Below are 20,150 nucleotides of genomic sequence, written 5' to 3' on the forward strand. Positions count from 1 at the left end.
TCGAAAATTCACTAATAATTAATGTGATTGGTTCAAAAATTTGAAGTTTGTTACTTTCTTGTTAAGAAATGTTCAATCTTTAAGTTCTAGAATCTTATCTTGTAATTTCTTGTTAGTGAAGTAAGTAATTTCAAAATTTTTGAATTAAATCTTTTTATCTTTTATTTGATCTTTTTCAAAAATTTTATCTTTTTTCAAAATTTGATTTCAAAATATCTTATCTAACTTGCTATCTTCTTATCTTTTTCAATTTTGATTTCAAATCTTTTTCAATCAACTAACTAACTTTTTGTTTGTTTCGTATCTTTTTCAAAACCACCTAACTACTTTTCCCTCTCTAATTTTCGAAAATATCTCTTCCCTTTTTCAAAAATTCTTTTTAATTAATTAATTGTTTCATGTTTAATTTCAATTACAATTTATCTCTAATTTTCGAAAATCACTAACCCCTTTTCAAAATTATTTTCGAAATTCTCCCTCTCTTTTCTTCTTTTATTTAATTACTAACACTTCTCTCCACCTCTCTTCATCCAAGAATCCGAATCCCCTTCTTCATTCTTCTACCCCTTTCTTTTTCTACTAACATAAAGGAATCTCTATACTGTGACATAGAGGATTCCTCTTCCTTTTCTTGTTTTCTTCTCTTTCATATGAGCAGGAACAAGGATAAAGGCACTCTTGTTGAAATTGATCCAGAACCTGAAAGGACTCTGAAGAGAAAATTAAGAGAAGCTAAATTAAATTATTCTAAAGGTAACCTTTCAGAAACATTAGAACAAGAGAAGGAGATGGCCGAGAATAATAATAATGCAAGGAGAATGCTTGGTGACTTCACAAAGCCAACGTCCAAGTTTGATGGAAGAAGCATCTCCATTCCTGCCATTGGAGCCAATAACTTTGAGCTTAAGCCTCAACTAGTTGCTTTAATGCAACAAAACTGCAAGTTTTATGGACTTCCATCTGAAGATCCTTATCAGTTTTTAACTGAGTTCTTGCAGATCTGTGAGACTGTAAAGACGAATGGGGTTGATCCTAAAATCTACAGACTCATGCTTTTCCCTTTTGCTGTAAGAGACAGAGCTAGAGTATGGTTGGATTCTCAACCCAAGGATAGCCTGGACTCATGGGATAAGCTTGTCACTGCATTCTTAGATAAGTTCTTTCCTCCTCAAAAGCTGAGCAAGCTGAGAGTGGATGTTCAAACCTTCAAACAAAAAGATGGTGAATCCCTCTATGAAGCTTGGGAGAGATACAAGCAGCTGACCAAAAGATGTCCATCTGACATGTTTTCAGAATGGACCATATTAGATATATTCTATTATGGTCTCTCTGAATTTTCGAAAATGTCATTGGACCATTCTGCAGGTGGATCTATTCACCTGAAGAAAACGCCTGAAGAGGCTCAAGAACTCATTGACATGGTTGCAAACAACCAGTTCATGTACACTTCTGAGAGGAATTCCGTGAACAATGGGGTACCTCAAAAGAAAGGAGTTCTTGAAATTAATACTCTGAATGCCATATTGGCTCAGAACAAAGTGTTGACTCAACAGGTCAACATGATCTCTCAAAATCTGAATGGATTGCAACATGCATCCAACAGTACTAGAGAGGCAGCTTCTGAAGAAGCTTATGATCCTGAAAACCCTGCCATGGCAGAGGTTAATTACATGGGTGAACCTTATGGAAACACCTATAACTCATCATGGAGAAATCATCCAAATTTCTCATGGAAGGATCAACAAAAACCTCAACAAGGTTTTAACAATGGTGGACGTACTAGGCTGGGCAATAGCAAGCCATATCCATCATCTTCTCAGCAATAGACAGAGAATTCTGAACAAAACACTTCTAATTTAGCCAATGTAGTCTCTGACCTGTCAAAAGCCACTTTCAGTTTCATGAATGAAACAAGATCCTCCATTAGAAATTTGGAGGCACAAGTGGGCCAGCTGAGTAAGAAAGTCATTGAAACTCCTCCCAGTACTCTCCCAAGCAATACAGAAGAAAATCCAAAAGGAGAGTGCAAGGCCATTGACATAGTCAATATGGCCGAATGCACAAAGGAGGAGGAGGACGAAAATCCTAGTGAGAAAGACCTCCTGGGACGTCCCTCAAGCAAGAAGGAGTTTCCTATTAAGGATCCTGAGGAATCTGAGGCTCATCTAGAGACCATAGAGATTCCATTAAATCTCCTTCTACCATTCATGAGCTCTGAAGACTATTCTTCCTCTGAAGAGGATGAAGATGTGACTGGAGAGCAAGTTGCTCAATATTTAGGAGCTATCATGAAGCTGAATGCCAAGCTGTTTGGTAATGAGACTTGGGAAAGTGAACCTCCCTTGCTCATTAGTGAACTAGATACTTGGATTCAGAGAACTCTACCTCAAAAGAAACAAGATCCTGGCAAATTCTTAATACCTTGTACCATAGGCACCATGATCTTTGAAAAAGCTCTGTGTGACCTGGGGTCAGGGATAAACCTTATGCCACTCTCTGTAATGGAGAAGCTGGGGATCATTGAGGTACAACCTGCCTTGTTCTCATTACAACTGGCAAACAAGTCATTGAGACAAGCTTATGGATTAGTAGAGGACGTGCTAGTAAAGGTTGAAGGCCTTTACATCCCTGCTAATTTCATTATCCTAGACACTAGGAAGGAAGATGATGAATGCATCATCCTAGGAAGACCTTTCCTAGCCACAGTAGGAGCTGTGATAGATGTCAACAAAGGTGAGTTAGTCCTTCAATTGAATGGGGACTACCTTGTGTTTAAGGCACATGGCCATCCCTCTGTGACAAAAGAGAGTAAGCATGAAGAACTTCTCTCAGTTCAGAGTCAAGAAGAGCCCACACAGTCAAACTCTAAGTTTGGTGTTGTGAGGCCACAACCAAACTCTAAGTTTGGTGTTCATACACCATATCCAAACTCTAAGTTTGGTGTTGGGACCATACTTAAATTGACCTGATCACTTTGTGGCTCCATGAGAGCCACTGTCAAGCTATTGACATTAAAGAAGCGCTTGTTGGGAGGCAACCCAATTTTATTTATCTAATTTTATTTTATTTTATTGTTATTTTTGTGTTTTATTAGGTACATGATCATGAGGAGTCACGAAAAAAATCAAAAAAATTAAAAACAGAGTCAAAAACAGAAGAAAAAAATTTTTCACCCTGGAGGTAGCGCAGACTGGCGTTCAACGCCAGTAAGGTGCATCTGGCTGGCGTTCAACGCCAGAATAGAGCACCATTCTGGCGCTGAACGCCAGAAACAAGCAACAACCTGGCGTTAAACGCCAGGAATGTGCACAGAGAGGACAAACTGGCGCTGAACGCCAGAAACAAGCATGAAACTGGCGTTCAACGCCAGAAACATGCATTACATGGGCGTTGAACGCCCAGAACATGCACCAATGGGCGTTTGAACGCCAGAATGATGCATGAAGGCATTTTACATGCCTATTTGGTGCAGGGATGGAATTCCTTGACACCTCAGGATCTGTGGACCCCACAGGATCCCCACCTACCATATTCCCACCTTACCTCCTAATCCTAGTTTTTGTGATGACTATTCCCCATGTCACAATTCTCAACATTCTTCACCACCTACATCTATCCACTATTCCCCATGTCACAATTCTCAACATTCTTCACCACCTACATCTATCCACTCTTCCCCATACACCCCACCTACCTTTACAATTCAACTTCTCTTTCCCACCCAATCTCACCCATATAGCCGAATCCATCTCCCCTCACTCACTTCCATTTTCTTCTTCTTCTTCTTCTCTTCTTTCTTCTCTTGCTCGAGGGCGAGCAATATTTTAAGTTTGGTGTGGTAAAAGCATAGCTTTTTGCTTTTCCATTACCATTAATGGCACCTAAGGCCAGAGAAACCTCAAAGGGAAGACAAAAAGCTTCCACCTCTGAGTCATGGGAGATGGAAAGACTAAAAATATAAGCCGTCATAGCTCAGTGGTAGAACATGTGGCTGCAAATCAAGAGATCCCTGAGATACCTCAGGGGATAAGTTATCCTCCACAAAAAAATATTGGAAGCAACTAAGGGGAGGAACACAAAAATTACTAGGAAACATTCAACAGAAGCAAGGAAGAGACATAGAGGAGCTCAAAGAGCACCATTGGTTCTTCAAAAAGGCGCCACCCTCACTCAGGTGGATTCATCCCTTGATTCTTTATTTCTTTCTGTTTTCGGTTTTTAGTATTATGTTTATCTATGTTTTGTGTCTTTATTTCATGATCATTAGTATGTAACCATGCCTTAAAGCTATGAATAAAATCCATCACTCCTTCACCTTTCTTAAAAGAAAAATGTTTTAATTCAAAAGAACAAGAAGTACATAAATTTCGAATTTATTATTGAATTTAGTTTAATTATATTGATGTGGTGACAATACTTTTTGTTTTCTGAATGAATGATTGAACAGTGCATATGTCTTTTGATATTGTTGTTTATGAGTGTTAAAATTGTTGGCTCTTGAAAGAATGATGAACAAAGAGAAATGTTATTGATGATCTGAAAAATCATGAAATTGATTCTTGAAGCAAGAAAAAGCAGTGAAAAAAAAATGGAGCTAAAAAGAGTATATAGAAAAAGAAGGAGCAGTAGAAAAAGCCAATAGCCCTTAAAACCAAAAGGCAAGGGTAAAAAGGATCCAAGGCTTTGAGCATCAATGGATGGGAGGGCCCAAGGAATTAAAATCCAGGCCTAAGCGGCTAAATCAAGCTGTCCCTAACCATGTGCTTGTGTCATGAAGGTCCAAGTGAAAAACTTGAGACTGAGTGGTTAAAGTCGTGATCCAAGGCAAAAGAGTGTGCTTAAGAGCTCTGGACACCACTAACTGGGGACTTTAGCAAAGCTAAGTCACAATCTGAAAAGGTTCACCCAGTTATGTGTCTGTGGCATTTATGTATCCGGTGGTAATACTGGAAAACAAAGTGCTTAGGGCCACGGCCAAGACTCATAAGTAGCTGTGTTCAAGAATCAACATGCTTAACTAAGAAAGTCAATAACACTATCCCAAATTCTAAAGTTCCCCAGAGACGCCAATCCCTCTAAACTACAAAGGAAAAAGTGAGATGCCAAAACTGTTCAGAAGCAAAAAGCTACAAGTCCCGCTCATTTAATTATAATTAATATTCATTGATATTTCTGAATTTATAGTATATTCTCTTCTTTTATCCTATTTTATTTTCAGTTGCTTGGGACAAGCAACAATTTAAGTTTGGTGTTGTGATGAGCGGATAATTTATACGCTTTTTGGCATTGTTTTTAGGTAGTTTTTAGTAAGTTCAAGCTACTTTTAGGGATGTTTTCATTAGTTTTTATGTTAAATTCACATTTCTGGACTTTACTATGAGTTTGTGTGTTTTTCTGTGATTTCAGGTAAATTCTGACTGAAATTGAGGGATTTGAGCAAAACTCTGAAGAAGGCTGACAAAAGGACTGCTGATGCTGTTGGAATCTGACCTCCCTGCACTCGAAATGGATTTTCTGGAGCTACAGAACTCCAAATGGCGCGCTCTTAACGGCGTTGGAAAGTAGACATCCAGATCTTTCCAGAAATATATAATAGTCCATACTTTATTCGAAGAATGACGACGTAACTTGGCGTTGAACGCCAAGTACATGCTGCTGTCTGGAGTTAAACGCCAGAAAAACGTCATGATCCGGAGTTAAACGCCCAAAACACGTCATAACTCGGAGTTCAACTCCAAGAGAAGCCTCAGCTCGTGGATTGATCAAGCTCAGCCCAAACATACACCAAGTGGGCCCCGGAAGTGGATTTATGCATCAATTACTTACTCATGTAAACCCTAGGAGCTAGTTTATTATAAATAGAACATTTAACTATTGTATTATATATCTTTTGACCACTTTAAGTCTTTATTCATTCGGTCACTTGATCATGGAGAGGGCTGGCCATTCGGCCATGCCTGAACCCCTTTCACTTATGTATTTTCAACGGTGGAGTTTCTGCACACCATAGATTAAGGGTGTGGAGCTCTGCTGTACCTCAAGTATTAATGAAGTTCTATTTTCTTTTATTCAGTCTCTATCTTATTCTTATTCCAAGATATTCATTCGTACCCAAGAACATGATGAATGTGATGAGTTAGATAACCCTCATTATCATTCTCACTCATGAACGCGCGTGATTGACAACCACTTCCGTTCTACATGCAAGAGAGCTTGAATGTTTATCTCTTAGATTCCCCAACAGAATCTTCGTGGTATAAGCTAGATAGATGGCGGCATTTATGAGGATCCGGAAAGTCCAACCTTGTCTGTGGTGTTCCGAGTAGGATCCTGGGAATCCGGAAAGTCTAACCTTGTCTGTGGTATTCCGAGTAGGATTCCGGTAATGAATGACTGTGACGTGCTTCAAACTTGCAAGTGCTGGGCGTTAGTGACAGACGCAAAAGAATCAATGGATTCTATTCCAGTAGGAGCGGGAACCAACCAGTGATTAGCCGTACTGTGACAGAGTGCGTGAGCATTAGTTTTCACTGCGAGGATGGGATGTAGCCATCAACCATGGGTGATGTCTCCAGACGATTAGCCGTGCGACTGACAACCGCATAGGATCATTTTCCCGAGAGGATTGAAAGTAGCCACCGCTGATGGTGAACCCCTATACACAGCTTGCCATGGAAAGGAGTAAGAAGGATTGAGTAGAAGCAGTGGGAAGGCAGACGTCCGTGAGTCATACAGCACCTCCATACACTTATCTGAAATTCTCACCAGTGAATCTACATAAGTATTTCTATCCCTTTTATTATTTTATTTAAAATATTATTTCTATTTTCGAAACCCATAAACCAATTTAATCTGTCTGACTGAGATTTACAAGGTGACCATAGCTTGCTTCATACCAACAATCTCTATGGATTCGACCCTTACTCACGTAAGGTTTATTACTTGGACGACCCAGTACACTTGCTGGTTAGTTGAACGGAGTTGTGAATTCAGGTGCTGCCCCTTAGAAGCCTTCATCTCAAAATAATTAGAACAGTGATCACAATTTCGTCCACCAGGCACCACCTCTCACTTGCATGTTTGTTGAGTTGATCCTTTGGGTTTAACACTTTCCTTCTTTCCCCGCCTTTTTCAGGATGGCCACCAAGAAAGGCAAGGAGAAAACTTCAAGGAAACCAGCCACAAAGAGGGCACCCCAAAGTCACGCTCTAAGGCGTACTCTTCATTAGGAGCCAAACCTCTATCTAAGAAGGCAAAGGCACCCGCTCCTATTGATGACAATGAGAAGAGCAAACCGGCAAAAGATTCTTCAAGATTCTCCAACCGCTTCTGTGAACTTGTGTTCCCCGCCATGGTTGAGAGGAAGTTACTCCTTGTATTCTACCCCGCATTGAACAACGAGGATAAGAGTTTCTTCTGAGAAAACCACAAGAGGTCAACCTCTCATGGGTGGTAGAATTCTACACTAACTACCATCTTCACTCTCTTCAATCGGTATACGTGCACCGGAAGCAAGTCTCAGTGTCAGAAGAGGCTATTCAGCAAGTGCTTAATGTCTTACCCATACCAAGTGACATGGATGGCTACCAAGAGGTCTTACGTCAGCGAGAAAAGTCTGGATTTGACTGGGACTCGGTCCTCCGAGTCATTGCTGAACCAGAGGCATTTTGGACCCATGGTCAACTCCAGATGTGACCCAAGTGCATTGACGCACGTTTCCACACTGTAGAAGCTAGAGCTTGGGCGCAGATCCTATCCCACTATGTTCTACCTAGCACCCACAAGTCGTCCTTCACGGCAGATCTCGCTTTGCTTGTTTGGTGTGTTATCACGGAGAGACCGGTGAACATTCTGCTTCTTGTCAAGCAAGCGATGGGTCAAATCCACGACTGGGGCAATTTGCTATTTCCATCATTGGTATCTGATTTAGTTGCTGTTGCGGGTGTTCCTTGGGAAGCCATGGACACGAAAGCTATAATTCCGGCTAAGGGTGATGTGGTCCCAAGCGAAAAATACTTACATCTTCCCATGAACAAACCAAGCCTTGACATAGCCCTACCATTTATTATTCCTTCCACCTCATCATCACCACCGCAGCAAAGATCCAACCATCAAAGGATTGAAGATCTACACCGGAAGATTAATAGATATGAGCGGCGCAACCAACGCCGATACACTTACATCAAGAAGCTTCTGTGTTGTGTTACCCCTAGCATGGAGGAACCCGAAATATTCACATCCACCTCCAACCCAAGTGATGGGAGCTCTGATGAAGGGGATAGTGAAGGTTCCGGTCCCGACCGTCCTTTGCGCATTGTTAGTAGCCCGGAGGACCGTGCTAAATTCTAAGTGTGGGGAGGTCGTTCGACCAATCTCCATGGGTCACAATCTCTTCCTTTCAATACCCATGATTTATTTTTTGCTTAGTAGTTAGTACATTGCATGTGTAGTTAGTCTTGTTTGTAAATATCCTTTGCATGATAGTTAGTCTCTATAGAGTTGCTTAGTCAAATAATAACTTCTTCCCCAAGAAACTGTGTTTTGGGGTACCCTACCAATTTTGGAAATTTTTTTTTGTGGAAAACTTGCTTCAAGAATGTATTTTGGAACATAGTGATTGAGCTGAGAATACAAGCATGTGAGTTTTGGGCCTATTGTGTGGTTATATCTTTTAACCACTATTTCCCATTCTTGTGTGCATTACCCTCTCTATGATTGTAATCGTTGCTTTGTCTAATTCTATATGTTCATTACTTTGTGTATAAATGCATTTACATGATTGAGGCCATCATTTCAATAGTCACTTTTCCCAAATGGCCTTAACCCTTTTATCTACCATTGTTAACCAATTTTGAGCCTATGATAAACCTTCTTTGTTCCTAAAAAGAATACATCAACAACCCTAAGCGAAAAATCATGAATGTCCCTAAATTTGGATCCTTGATTAGCCTAGGTGAGTTAGGATATGTATCATTCAATTGGGAGGGTATACTTGGGAACTTGGATAGATATAGAGGTGTATTGTAATTGTAATTGAAAATTTTAGAATTTGGGAACATACTCATGTATTAAATGATTGAACCATATGCATTGAAACTTGTGTACATGAACCCCAAGGAAAAGGGGACTGAAAAAAAAGAAGAGAAGAAATTCATATGTGTATATATGAGAATGTATGAAGAAAAAAATGGAAAAGAAAAGAAAAGCCATGAAAGGGGACAAAAAAAGTGCCACAAGACAAAGTAATAAAAAATAATGCATATAGGATGTGAATTGAAAAGAATGCATGAGTATGCAAAAAGTGAAACTCAAGGGTAGCTAGGTAATGTATTATAGTTGTATAGGTTGTTCTATGTGTCTAGTAGGATTCTAGCTTAATTAAGGACTCAAATTTTAAGCTCACTTGACCATATACATCCTTACCTTCACCCTAACCCCATTACAACCCATGAATAAGACCTCATGATGCTTGTATGCATGCATTAAGTAATTGTTGATTGTTAGATGAAAGACAAATCTTGGAAAGCATGATTAGGAGAGGATCGAGTGACGAACCCTATACACTCCTTGGATAGAGCAGATACACATCCAGCGAGGGTTTGATACTCAACTCCTTGTTCCCAGCTTTCACGAGCGTTCATTTAGCAAGTTATATGCACTTCATAGTGATATTCAGTTTGGTAGGATTCATGAACTACATATTATTTTCACCCTATATGCTCACATGTGTTCTTGGAGGATAGATTTACCCTTGACCAAGTAGATAGACGATTTAACATTAGTTGCATGTATTCACTTAGGTAGTTTGCATTTCATAAACCCTTTCTCACCATGATCCTTGGTCTTTTTATTCTAAGCATGAGGACATGCTTGGTTTAAGTGTGGAGAGATTTGATAAACCTCAATTTTGTGGTTTATCTTGTGCTTAATTTGGGGGATTTTGTCAATATTTCTCGCACTTATTCACAATAAATGCATGATTTTGTGTTCACTTCCTAATATTGCTCCATAATGGAAAACATACTTATCTTACCTTAGAATTACTATATTTTATCCTCTTTATTGCCATTCGATGCCGTGATGTATTTGTTGAGTGATTTCAGAATTAATAGCGTAAGAATGGCCTAGAAGAGAGAAAGAAAGCATGCACAAGAGGAAGGAACATGAAGATTTGGATTTTGGAAACTTCAGCACCGACGCGCACGCGCACTTCACGTGCACACGTGGATGAGGATAGCTGGAAGTGGCGTGCAAGGATGGACGCATCCGCGCGGACCAGAGAAATCTAAACGCGCACGCGCACATGGCGCGCACACGTGGATCACAAAAGCAATCGACGCGCGCGCACGCGCGGAAAGCTGCACGTGACCTCATTAAAGGAAATCGTTGACGAATGGATTTTTGACGGTTTAGAATTTCACAAATAAAATCTCGTTGTAAAGTATAGTTTCTAAACCAAACAATAATCCTTTCATACAAAAAGTTGTTTGTCACTAGTACAAACCCCTAAAATTTATAAACCGAAGTATTCAAACCTCGGGTCGTTCTCCCTAGGAATTACAATAAAGTGTCTTGTTATTGGTTGTGAGTTATTTTGGGGTTTTGATAAGAGGCATGAAAGTAAATGGCAATAAAAATAAACTAACTATAAAAGGCTCTTGGCAAGGTATGAAAATTAGAAGTTCTATCCTAGTTATCCTTCTCAATTGTGATGAGAATTGTTCATTGCTACCACTTAGTTAACCCTTACTAAAGAAAGGAAAGTCAAGTGGATGAATTGACTTGAGCCACAAGTTCTAGCCAACTCCCAAGGAAAGACTAGCTTTAGTGCACTCCAAACCAATTAGCAATCTCTCCAATTATCAATCAACAAAGGAATTAGATAACTCAAGTGTCACTAATTACTCTACCTAGGCCAAGAGGAACAAAATCTACACTAAAACTAAAAGAGACATTTCAACAAACACATAAAGTGCAATAGAAGTAAACAACATAAATTGCAAGAATTAAAGGGAGATCTAACTACAAAGGCAAGAGATCAACAATAGAAAAGCAAAGAAGAACAATTATCATGAATTACCTCTTATTGAATTGAAAGAAAATGGAAGGAGCAATAGTAGATCTACAACAAAGTATAAGAACAACATAAAGGAAATTACAACAAAAGAATAGAGGAAGATGAATGTAACTACAAGGAATTGAAGAGTAGAAGTAGAAGAAAGCAAAGATTAAAATCTAGATCTAAGAACTAAACCTAATCCTAATCCTAATTCTAGAGAGAAGTGAGAGCTTCTCTCTCTAGGAACTAACTCTAACTACTAAACTATGCTAATGGTAACTAACATGTAAAGTATGAAAGTCTGTTGATTCCCCTTCAATCCTTGGCTTAAATAGCATCAGAAATGAGTTGGATTGGGCCCACAAGGCTTCTAAAATCGCTGGCCACATGTTGCATTAAGTGGGTCATGTGCCACCATCGGCGCGTCCGCGTACCGTGCGCGTGCGCGCTCCTATGCACGGTGCAACTATGGCAAATCTTATATCGTTTCGAAGCCCCGGATGTTAGCTTTCCAACCCAACTGGAACCGCATCATTTGGACCTCTATAGCTCAAGTTATGGTCGTTTAAGTGCGAAGAGGTCGGCTTGACAGCTTTCCGGTTCTTTCATTTCTTCATGAGTTCTCCAACTTTTCATGCTTCTTTCTTCATTCCCTTGATCCAATCTTTGCCTTCTAAATCTGAAATCACTTAGCAAACATATCAAGGCATCTAATGGAATCAAGGAGAATTAGATTTAGCTATTTTAAGACCTAAAAAGCATGTTTTCACTCTTAAGCACAATTAAAGGAGAGTATACAAAACCATGCTATTTCATTGAATAAATGTGGGTACAAGGTGATAAAATCCCCTAAATTCAATACAAGATAAACCGTCAAAACGGGATTTGTCAATCGTGCCTGACGATTTCTAAGGCTCATTAGGCCCAATTTCAAGCTGTTTCTGCATGGAAAAATACCCAAGGATGCTAGGGAGAAAGGTGGGGGATCAATCATTTTTACACTAAGACACATTTTCTAGTTTTTGGTTCTTTGTTCTTCTAGAGAGAGAAACCCTTGTTCCTCTCTAGATCCAGCTTTAATTTGATCTCCCCTTGTTGAATTCTGAATTGGATCTTGTTAATTACTAGTTTTAATTGTTTGATTTGAATTCTTTAGCATAATTTTACTTAGATCTTGTGTTAGTTTTATGGATTCTTGTCAATTGTTACTTTATACCCATTGCATGAATGTTGTGAATCTTGCTTTGTTGATGTTACATTGATGATTTCTATGATTAATTGTGTTGTTTGAGTGATTGTATGTTGATACTTGCTAGTGGGTATTTGTTAATTTCAATCCAATTGCAATGTGAACATGTCTTTTGTTAATGCTTACCATGTGTTTGATGAATTGTTTACCTTGATTATGGAGTAGTTCTTTTTACTCTTGGCTTAGGCCAAGGGAATTGGGTAAACTTAAGTCATTGGGTCTAATGGATTTGATGATTTGGAAACCCTTAGTGGTCAATTTGATAGCCATTGACACTAGCCTACTACTAGGTTAATTAGTAGTGAGGTTAGACCTTATGGGTGGATGTTGACCAAACCATTTAACATACTTCAAGTATAGAAGTACACTTAATGGGTTTGGTTCCTCATAATTTTCAAGATATGGTTATTAGACAAGGATAGTGACCCCAATTCCCATGTCTATCCAAGAGTTGCTTTTATCATTCTTTTTTGAAAACCCAAAAATCTTGATTGCTTCACCTTAGTTATAGTTATTGTTTAGTTGAGAGTAGAATTATTTGAATGTTGTCTTCTTAGTTTGGAATTGCTCACATCTTGCTTAGTTATTTGAATTAGTTCCTTGCACTTTAAGATTGCTTGTTTACTAAGATTCCTAGTTTAATTCCTCGCTCATGACTTACAACCCCGGATTTCTAACCAATGTTGAAGCACATGTTTGCCCATTCCTTGTGAGACGACCCGAGGTTTGAATACTTCGTTTATTTTATTGGGGTTGAACTTGTGACAACCAATTCCTTTCTAAATTTGATCCTCGAGAATTGTTGTTGGTAGAGCTATACTTGCAACGCAACTCTATTGAAAAATTCTCTTCCGACATAGTCCATGAGTGCTCATCAAATTTCAGCTGAATTAAACCCCCCTTCCGGAGTGAATAATTCACAATCAAAACAGAAGATATCCTATAGCTACCCAAGCGGATTGAGAAGAAGAAGAATTTCATTGATTCATTATGATTACAACAGAGCTCCTCCCCCTAATGAATTTAGGGTTTAGTTAATCATTGCTCAAGTGAAACCAGAAAAATAAAAAATTTGCAGAGAAATACAGAAGAGAAAATACAAAGAGAATTGAGTGTAGAGTTTTCCAATTTGGGTCCCTGACTTCCTAGTCTCCCCGTTTTCCTAGCTAAATCAAATTCTCCTCTATTTATACCCTTTCCAATTTAGTCTTCAAGTTCTTGGATTGGGCTTTTTGGCCTCTGTTGAAGCAAGCTAGAATGGGTCTTAGTGATGTTGAAGAGGGGTGTTTAGCAATCAATCTTTATGATCTACATGGATGCTAAATTGCTTTGGAGCTGGTGTCAACGTTGGTGTTCAACGTTTGCAAGAAAACGTTGAGTCAAACGTTCTTTTGAAAAGAGTGAGCGTTGGCGCCAACGTTTGACTCAACGATGGTGCACCAACATTTTTCCATCCACGCGTGCACGTTTCCCACGCGTACGCGTCGAAATAGCATTTTGCGCGTGCACGTCGCTCACGCATTTGCGAGTCTGGCCAAAATCTGCATCCACGCATACGCGTCGCCCACGCGTACGCATCGATGCAAGTTTTCCAACTCCAATTTTGGGCTTATCATCGAGAACATTGGAGGTAGCGTTTGAGGCAGCGTTGGACCTCCAACGTTGGCGTGACCCTCGCGTACGCGTGAATGGTCAATTTTGCCATTTCACGCATGCGCGTAGCTCATGCGTATGCAAGGACATTGGAGGTAACGTTGGTGTCCAATGTTGGCACTCAATTTTTGCACTAACGTTGCCAGCAACGTTGGTGGACCAACATTGGCCACCAAAATTGCATACCCCCTTCTCCTCCAACATTTAAGGTAATGTTGGTGAGGTAACTTTAGCCACCAACGTTACTTTCTCTGCTTCTTCCTTTGCTTCTTTTCACCTATTATCAATCAAAAAATTGCATCAAAGTTTGCTATACTCACATGGTGTTTGCATCACTTATAACATCAAGTAAAATTTGCATAAAACCTTATGAAGCAAGCACATAAACAACCATGTTTAGTTGATCCAAGGGATGCATGAAATTCCAATCCAATTACTTACTTATTACGCAAGAAAGTGCATGAAATCTAATGAAAGCAAATGAAAAATGCTTGTGAAACTAGCCTAAGATGACTTGTCATCACTAAGTTTTATAGAAAAAGAAGTGACGAATTACATCACAAGGTAAGTACAGAATGTGTCTGAACAAGAAAATGCCAAAGAATTCGGAAGTACTTATCAAAAATGAAAGAGAAGAATCAAACTTTATTTTTCGAGCTCAACCTCAAAGGCGATCACTCCATCATAAATGCATTATGGGCCGATGCAAGAAGCAGGGCTGCATGCGAGTATTTTGGATACATCATTTCAATACAACACAAACAGGTATGTGGTTAACTGATGGTTCACACAGGCAACACATTTCGGTTTATAACTATTGCCAATGCCCATTTTGCAAGTACAATATGGTTTTTGGTTCTTTTGTGGGCGTGAATCACCATGATCAGTCGACACTTCTCAGATGCGCTTTGATGAAAAACGAGGACATCAAATCATTCAAATGGCTATTCGAGTGTTGGCTCCATTGCATGGGAGGGTAGGTACCAAAAGGCATTCCCACCGACCAATGCACATCGATGTGAAGGGCCATCGAGATGTGCATGCCAACAACAATTCACCAGTGGTGCATCTAGCACATCATGAAAAAGATCCCAAGCAAACTAACAGCTACAAGTGACACAAAGAAATCGAACAAGAGATGAGCCACGTCATTTGGAACTCGTTCACAAAAGACGCATTCGACAGAAACTGGAACAATTTTCTCACAAAGTTCGGCGTCAGAAGCAATAAGTGGCTCTCAAGTAACCGACATTTTTAATTCAAATTATTTTGATGCTGTTAATTTTTCGATTAAAACATGCATAACTTTTGGTTTATCAGAGCTCATGTTTTCGGTTCATTCTGCAGAGCTATACGAAGATCGCCATTTATAGATTCCAGTTTGCCTGGATTACCACTTTTGGACCGGGATGAGAAGCACACAAAAGAGCGAGAGCATGCACAAATTTTTCAACAAGTACATCACACGAAACAACTCCTTGATTCAATTTGTGAAGCAATACGATAACTATCTAGTAAGCAGAGAGCAAAGAGAGAGAATTTGATGCTGCAGATTTTCACACCGTAGTACCGTGCGCAACAAAATCAGCAATAATGGCTCAATTTCAGCATGTGTATACCCACGAGAAGTTCAGGGAAGTTCAAAGACAATTCAGAGGAAAGGTGAACTACATCAAAAGATTAATGCATTCCACCCTAGGTTTTACAACATACGAAGTCGTAGAAAAGGTTTATAACTCCACATTCAACAAGTTTTTCGTCACCTATGACGTAGTATCACGAGAAGTGAAGTGCTAGTGCCTGCTGTTCGAGTTAAGGGGCATACTGTGCCGCCATTCCCTGAGCGTCTTAAGCTTCGAGCGAGTAGATAAAGTAGCACTGAAATATATACTAGAACACTAGACTAAGAACATAAAGAAGGGGCACATGCACATCAAGAGCAGCCAAGACGAGCCTCTATTGGTGCCGAGAAGCAAGAGATTTGACAATTTGGTGTTTCGGTCTCACAATATTTGCGAATTTGCTTTAGAGTTTGAGGAGCTAACCGGAATTCTGCACCGGTCTTTTGACAATGTTATGGCCGAGATGCAAGAATATCAAGCGAAAAGCAAAGGAAAAAGTTCACTATCTCAAGAAGAAGCAACATTGAGCGATGTGAATATCCTTCAGAGGCCACCCCAAGAACAGACTGGGATCAAACTTGGAAAAAAAAGATCGCAAATGCCCCCAAAGAAAAAGAAAAAAGCCAACTCCAAGTGAGATAATATTTTTGCTTTCGACTATAGAAAAATTCGTTTGTGCATTTTGCTAATATACGATTTATTTTGTCTTTTGCAGTTGAACCTTTTAGATGGTGGATCAACGATTCAGTCAAGCTCTAACCTTTACATTGCACAGGATATGAATTATCCCGGAGTGAATTATAGGAGTTTTATCTTTTATTAACATAAATTTCCATTCATGTATGAGCAAATTTCGGTTCATTGAAGTTATAGAAGGGTTAATTTCTTATTGATGTTAGTCTTTATTGAATAGTCACTTTTTTATTTTTCAAATTAGCTTTCTGAAATTGTTTATTGAATAGTCACTTTTTTTATTGAATGTCTTTATTATATTATTTCAAAGAGTTTAGGTGTTTTTGGAACTGAATACTGATATAAACATTTTTTCCAAATTAGCTTTTTGCAATAGTGATATATGCACTTTTTCTGTTCATCTTGTCTATTAATTTTGGTTCATTTGTGTTTTTGGGGTTCTTAATGTTTGATAACTACCCTGAATCCATTCACTTTAACCTAGAAAAAAATAGTAGCTAGACAGTTCTACAGATATATACATTAACATTAGATTTTTCATTAACATTAGATTTTCAATAACATTTACATTAATATTCACATATATACATTAAAGAAGTATTGTTTGCTTTTTTAAACAAGTTAAATAGAATAGTGTTAATTACAACCAGTCAAAGAAACTATAACCTATTTACTATCTAAATCCCCAGATGTAAATTAACAAAAAGGCTGGAGAGGGTAGCCGATGGCTTCGGGAGTCTTATGACTTCAGATGCCCGAATCACTTGGTCTCTAATTTTGTTCATTTTGTGGAACAGAATATTTGGACCATATTCGCACCTGAAGGCATCAATTTCTTCCTAAAATTCAATTAAAAGGAAGTTACATAAGAAATGAACCTAACTGAAATAAGAAATGAAACGAATTTAATTAATTTAGAAATTACTTACTTGTGTCCAGTTTTTATATTGATAACCCTTCCCTTTTTTATCTTTTGAGGATCAATTATTTCCAGCCATTTCATGATGTATATATCGCAATCATAGCTAAGCAAGAAATAAGTAAAATATGATTAATGGTATACAAAATAAAACACATTAAAAATAACACTATAGCAGAGAAATATTTTTACTTTGTTTGTTGACCACTAAGACTGATATACTCTGCTTCTACTCCCTCTCTATCCTCTATTAAGGATTCTGCCCCAGCATAAATCCTCATCTGGGAGACTATTAATCCCTAAAAAGGATACAAAAAGTAAAATTAGGCACAATCAATCGGTAAGAAAAATATTTTCTGTATGCAAAAGAACCCAAGTGAACACTTAAGGATGAGGTGAATGTAAATCACCAACTACAATGAACCGAATTCTACTCATGTTTGAATAATTTACAACAAAATATGAATAATGTAAATAACTTACAACAAATTTGTTCAGTTTAATTCTCAAGTCAGGTATTTCATCTTTCATTTTTTTGACAGGGTCAAGGACACAAAATGCCTTCATTTTGACATCGGCAATCCACAACCACCAGTGTCCTTCGTTGCAAATTGGCACAAACAGCAGAATTTTGGGAAAATGATAGAATATTTCAATCTAAATGATAGCAAATGACAGGGTTACTCGAGAAATTTTAGAAATCACAACTTACAAATAGATGTGATGCCAGTTTTCTTTTGTCAAGATAATGGAGGTAGTGCGCATATTGATTGATATCGATCCGATAGGCCTTGTTAGAATTTTGATCAATATAATTCTTGCCATGGCCCAACATAAAATTCTGCAAAATAAACCTCAGTTAAATCACAAATGAACTGAATTTTAAATTACTTAAGGAATAAAAAATTTGGCTTACTAGAGTATCCATAGGCACAAAGTAAATTTCATCCTCAAATTGGCGACATTTTTTGTCGTTGAGAATCATATACACAGCATTGACCACTTACAAGAAGAAAATTTATGAGATATATGGTATAAAAGTTTTTAGAAAAATCATTAATGTTAACGTAAAAGGTAAAGAATTTACCGTGTAATCTACATCTTCTCCAGGCATTAGAGACAAGAAATAATGTCTAAGCCCCTCCAAATCTGCTTCGTGGTTCAAGATGAATGTGGCATCATATTCATTGGTCGTATCTTTGGTTTTCTTTACTTGTGTCATCCAATGATAACACTTTTTCCTCAACTCCTCTGTGATTTCTTTTTCTTTCTCTAGAGTTTTGTACTTTGTAGAGGTGGTCAAGCTCGGCTCGGCACTAGTTTCCTGAGCAAATTTGAATGCTACTGTCACTCTAGCAACCATCACTGCATCTGCTAGCACTTCAAGTTGCGTCACTATCGGTTGAGAGGCCGGGGGAGTTGGTTGAGATATTGGGGGAGTTATGCCAAGGCTGAAAGAAGGTGCATCATCTTTCTAGTTCCAAGGAGGAGGAGCACTGTAAGACGACAGGTGAAAGTTTTAAGTAATAATTAAAAAATAGTATCATATAACAAGAAAGCTAATAAAAATGATATTAATTAAAACTTACACAATCAACAGAGGTTCTGGCTCCGTCTTCCTCGGGGAAGATTCCTTGCCGGCCTGCTTTTTGAGTTTCGGAGGGCAGTTATAACAAACAGAAGAGATTCCAATAAATAACACATTGAATTGATTCTTTTATTCAAATGAACCACAAGTAAACCCTGTAATGAGCCGAAATTACCCAGATTTGAATAAGCAGTAAAACATACAAATCAAGTTGTGCTTCTTCTTCCGATTGCCCTGCCACCGGAGCTTCTTGACACGGTTGTTGTTGTTGTTCTGGAGGGTTGCTGCATTAAACAGAAAAGAGTTCAAATAACGACCTAAAATTAGTATCCTATACCATTAAAACTAATAAGAAGAATTCTAATTATAGCTTACTCATTAACAAAAGCTTCTTCTATTTGACTCTCCGAAGGGACATTGGTGAAGGTCTCTTGATGTATTATTATCTCTTCCACAAGAGAACTCGAAAGAGACACCGCTATAAGAACTCTAAGGAAGATAAACAAAGAAAAAATTAATATTGAATTACCAGAATAGGTACTGAGAAACCGAAAGCTGCACATTGAAAAACTCACATATCAAGAGGTTGAGAATGAGTTTCTTTTCCAATAGCAATAATCTGGAGTTGAGGATCAGGTGTAGTGCTACTGATAATTAAACACAGATTTTGTGTGATTAACTAAACAAAAATTATTACATAAATCTGAATTACCAACATAAATATTTCAACTTACATAATTGGAGTTTGTAAACTCTGTTTTTGATGGAGTTTCTTTCTTCTAAAAACTTTAACTGGAGTTTTTGGGGTATTTTTCCTAATAAAAAAGATACCAAATTAAAATCATTAACCAAGATTAAAAGCAAACGTTCAAAAACACATAAATTTTATTTTTGGAATCCAATGAACACCACTTAAGCCCAGAATGAACCAAATTTACCTAGCATTAGCCAGTGCATTTACAGACGGTATGGAGCTCGTTTAAGTTTGTAAAGGTTCACTGCCCAAATCTACAGTCAGCAGTCTAAGTAAAAAAAATAAATATTATTCAGTAAATCTAGAGGAATTACAAGAGGTTTTAGAAAAAGTTAGCAAACAAAGAAAAAAGAACTCGCTATAAGAAACGGAATCTTACATCTCGGATAAATCATTTTGCGCTTCTGTCGAGTCAAAATCATCCGGAGCAACACTTATTTTTTGAGCTCCATCATTTTTTTTTCTTTGATCTTTTTACTTTTAATAGCTGCAATATTTCTCTTCTTTTTTCGACAGCCTGATGAGCGGATAATTTATACGCTTTTTGGCATTGTTTTTAGTATGTTTTTAGTAGTTTGAGTTGAGTTTTTAGTATATTTTTATTAGTTTTTAG

At 38.1% G+C, this 20,150-nt stretch overlaps 1 non-coding gene across 1 annotated transcript; it reads right to left on the reverse strand.

The window, feature by feature from the left end:
- Positions 1-1,181: 1,181 nt before the first annotated feature.
- LOC130938054 (small nucleolar RNA R71) lies at positions 1,182-1,285 on the reverse strand. Its single transcript, XR_009069236.1, has one exon. It is a non-coding gene; the product is annotated as a small nucleolar RNA R71 (small nucleolar RNA).
- Between the last annotated feature and the right edge of the window lie 18,865 nt (positions 1,286-20,150).

This window comes from Arachis stenosperma, chromosome 6 (genome assembly GCF_014773155.1).
Source record: "Arachis stenosperma cultivar V10309 chromosome 6, arast.V10309.gnm1.PFL2, whole genome shotgun sequence".
Taxonomy (NCBI): Eukaryota; Viridiplantae; Streptophyta; class Magnoliopsida; order Fabales; family Fabaceae; genus Arachis; species Arachis stenosperma.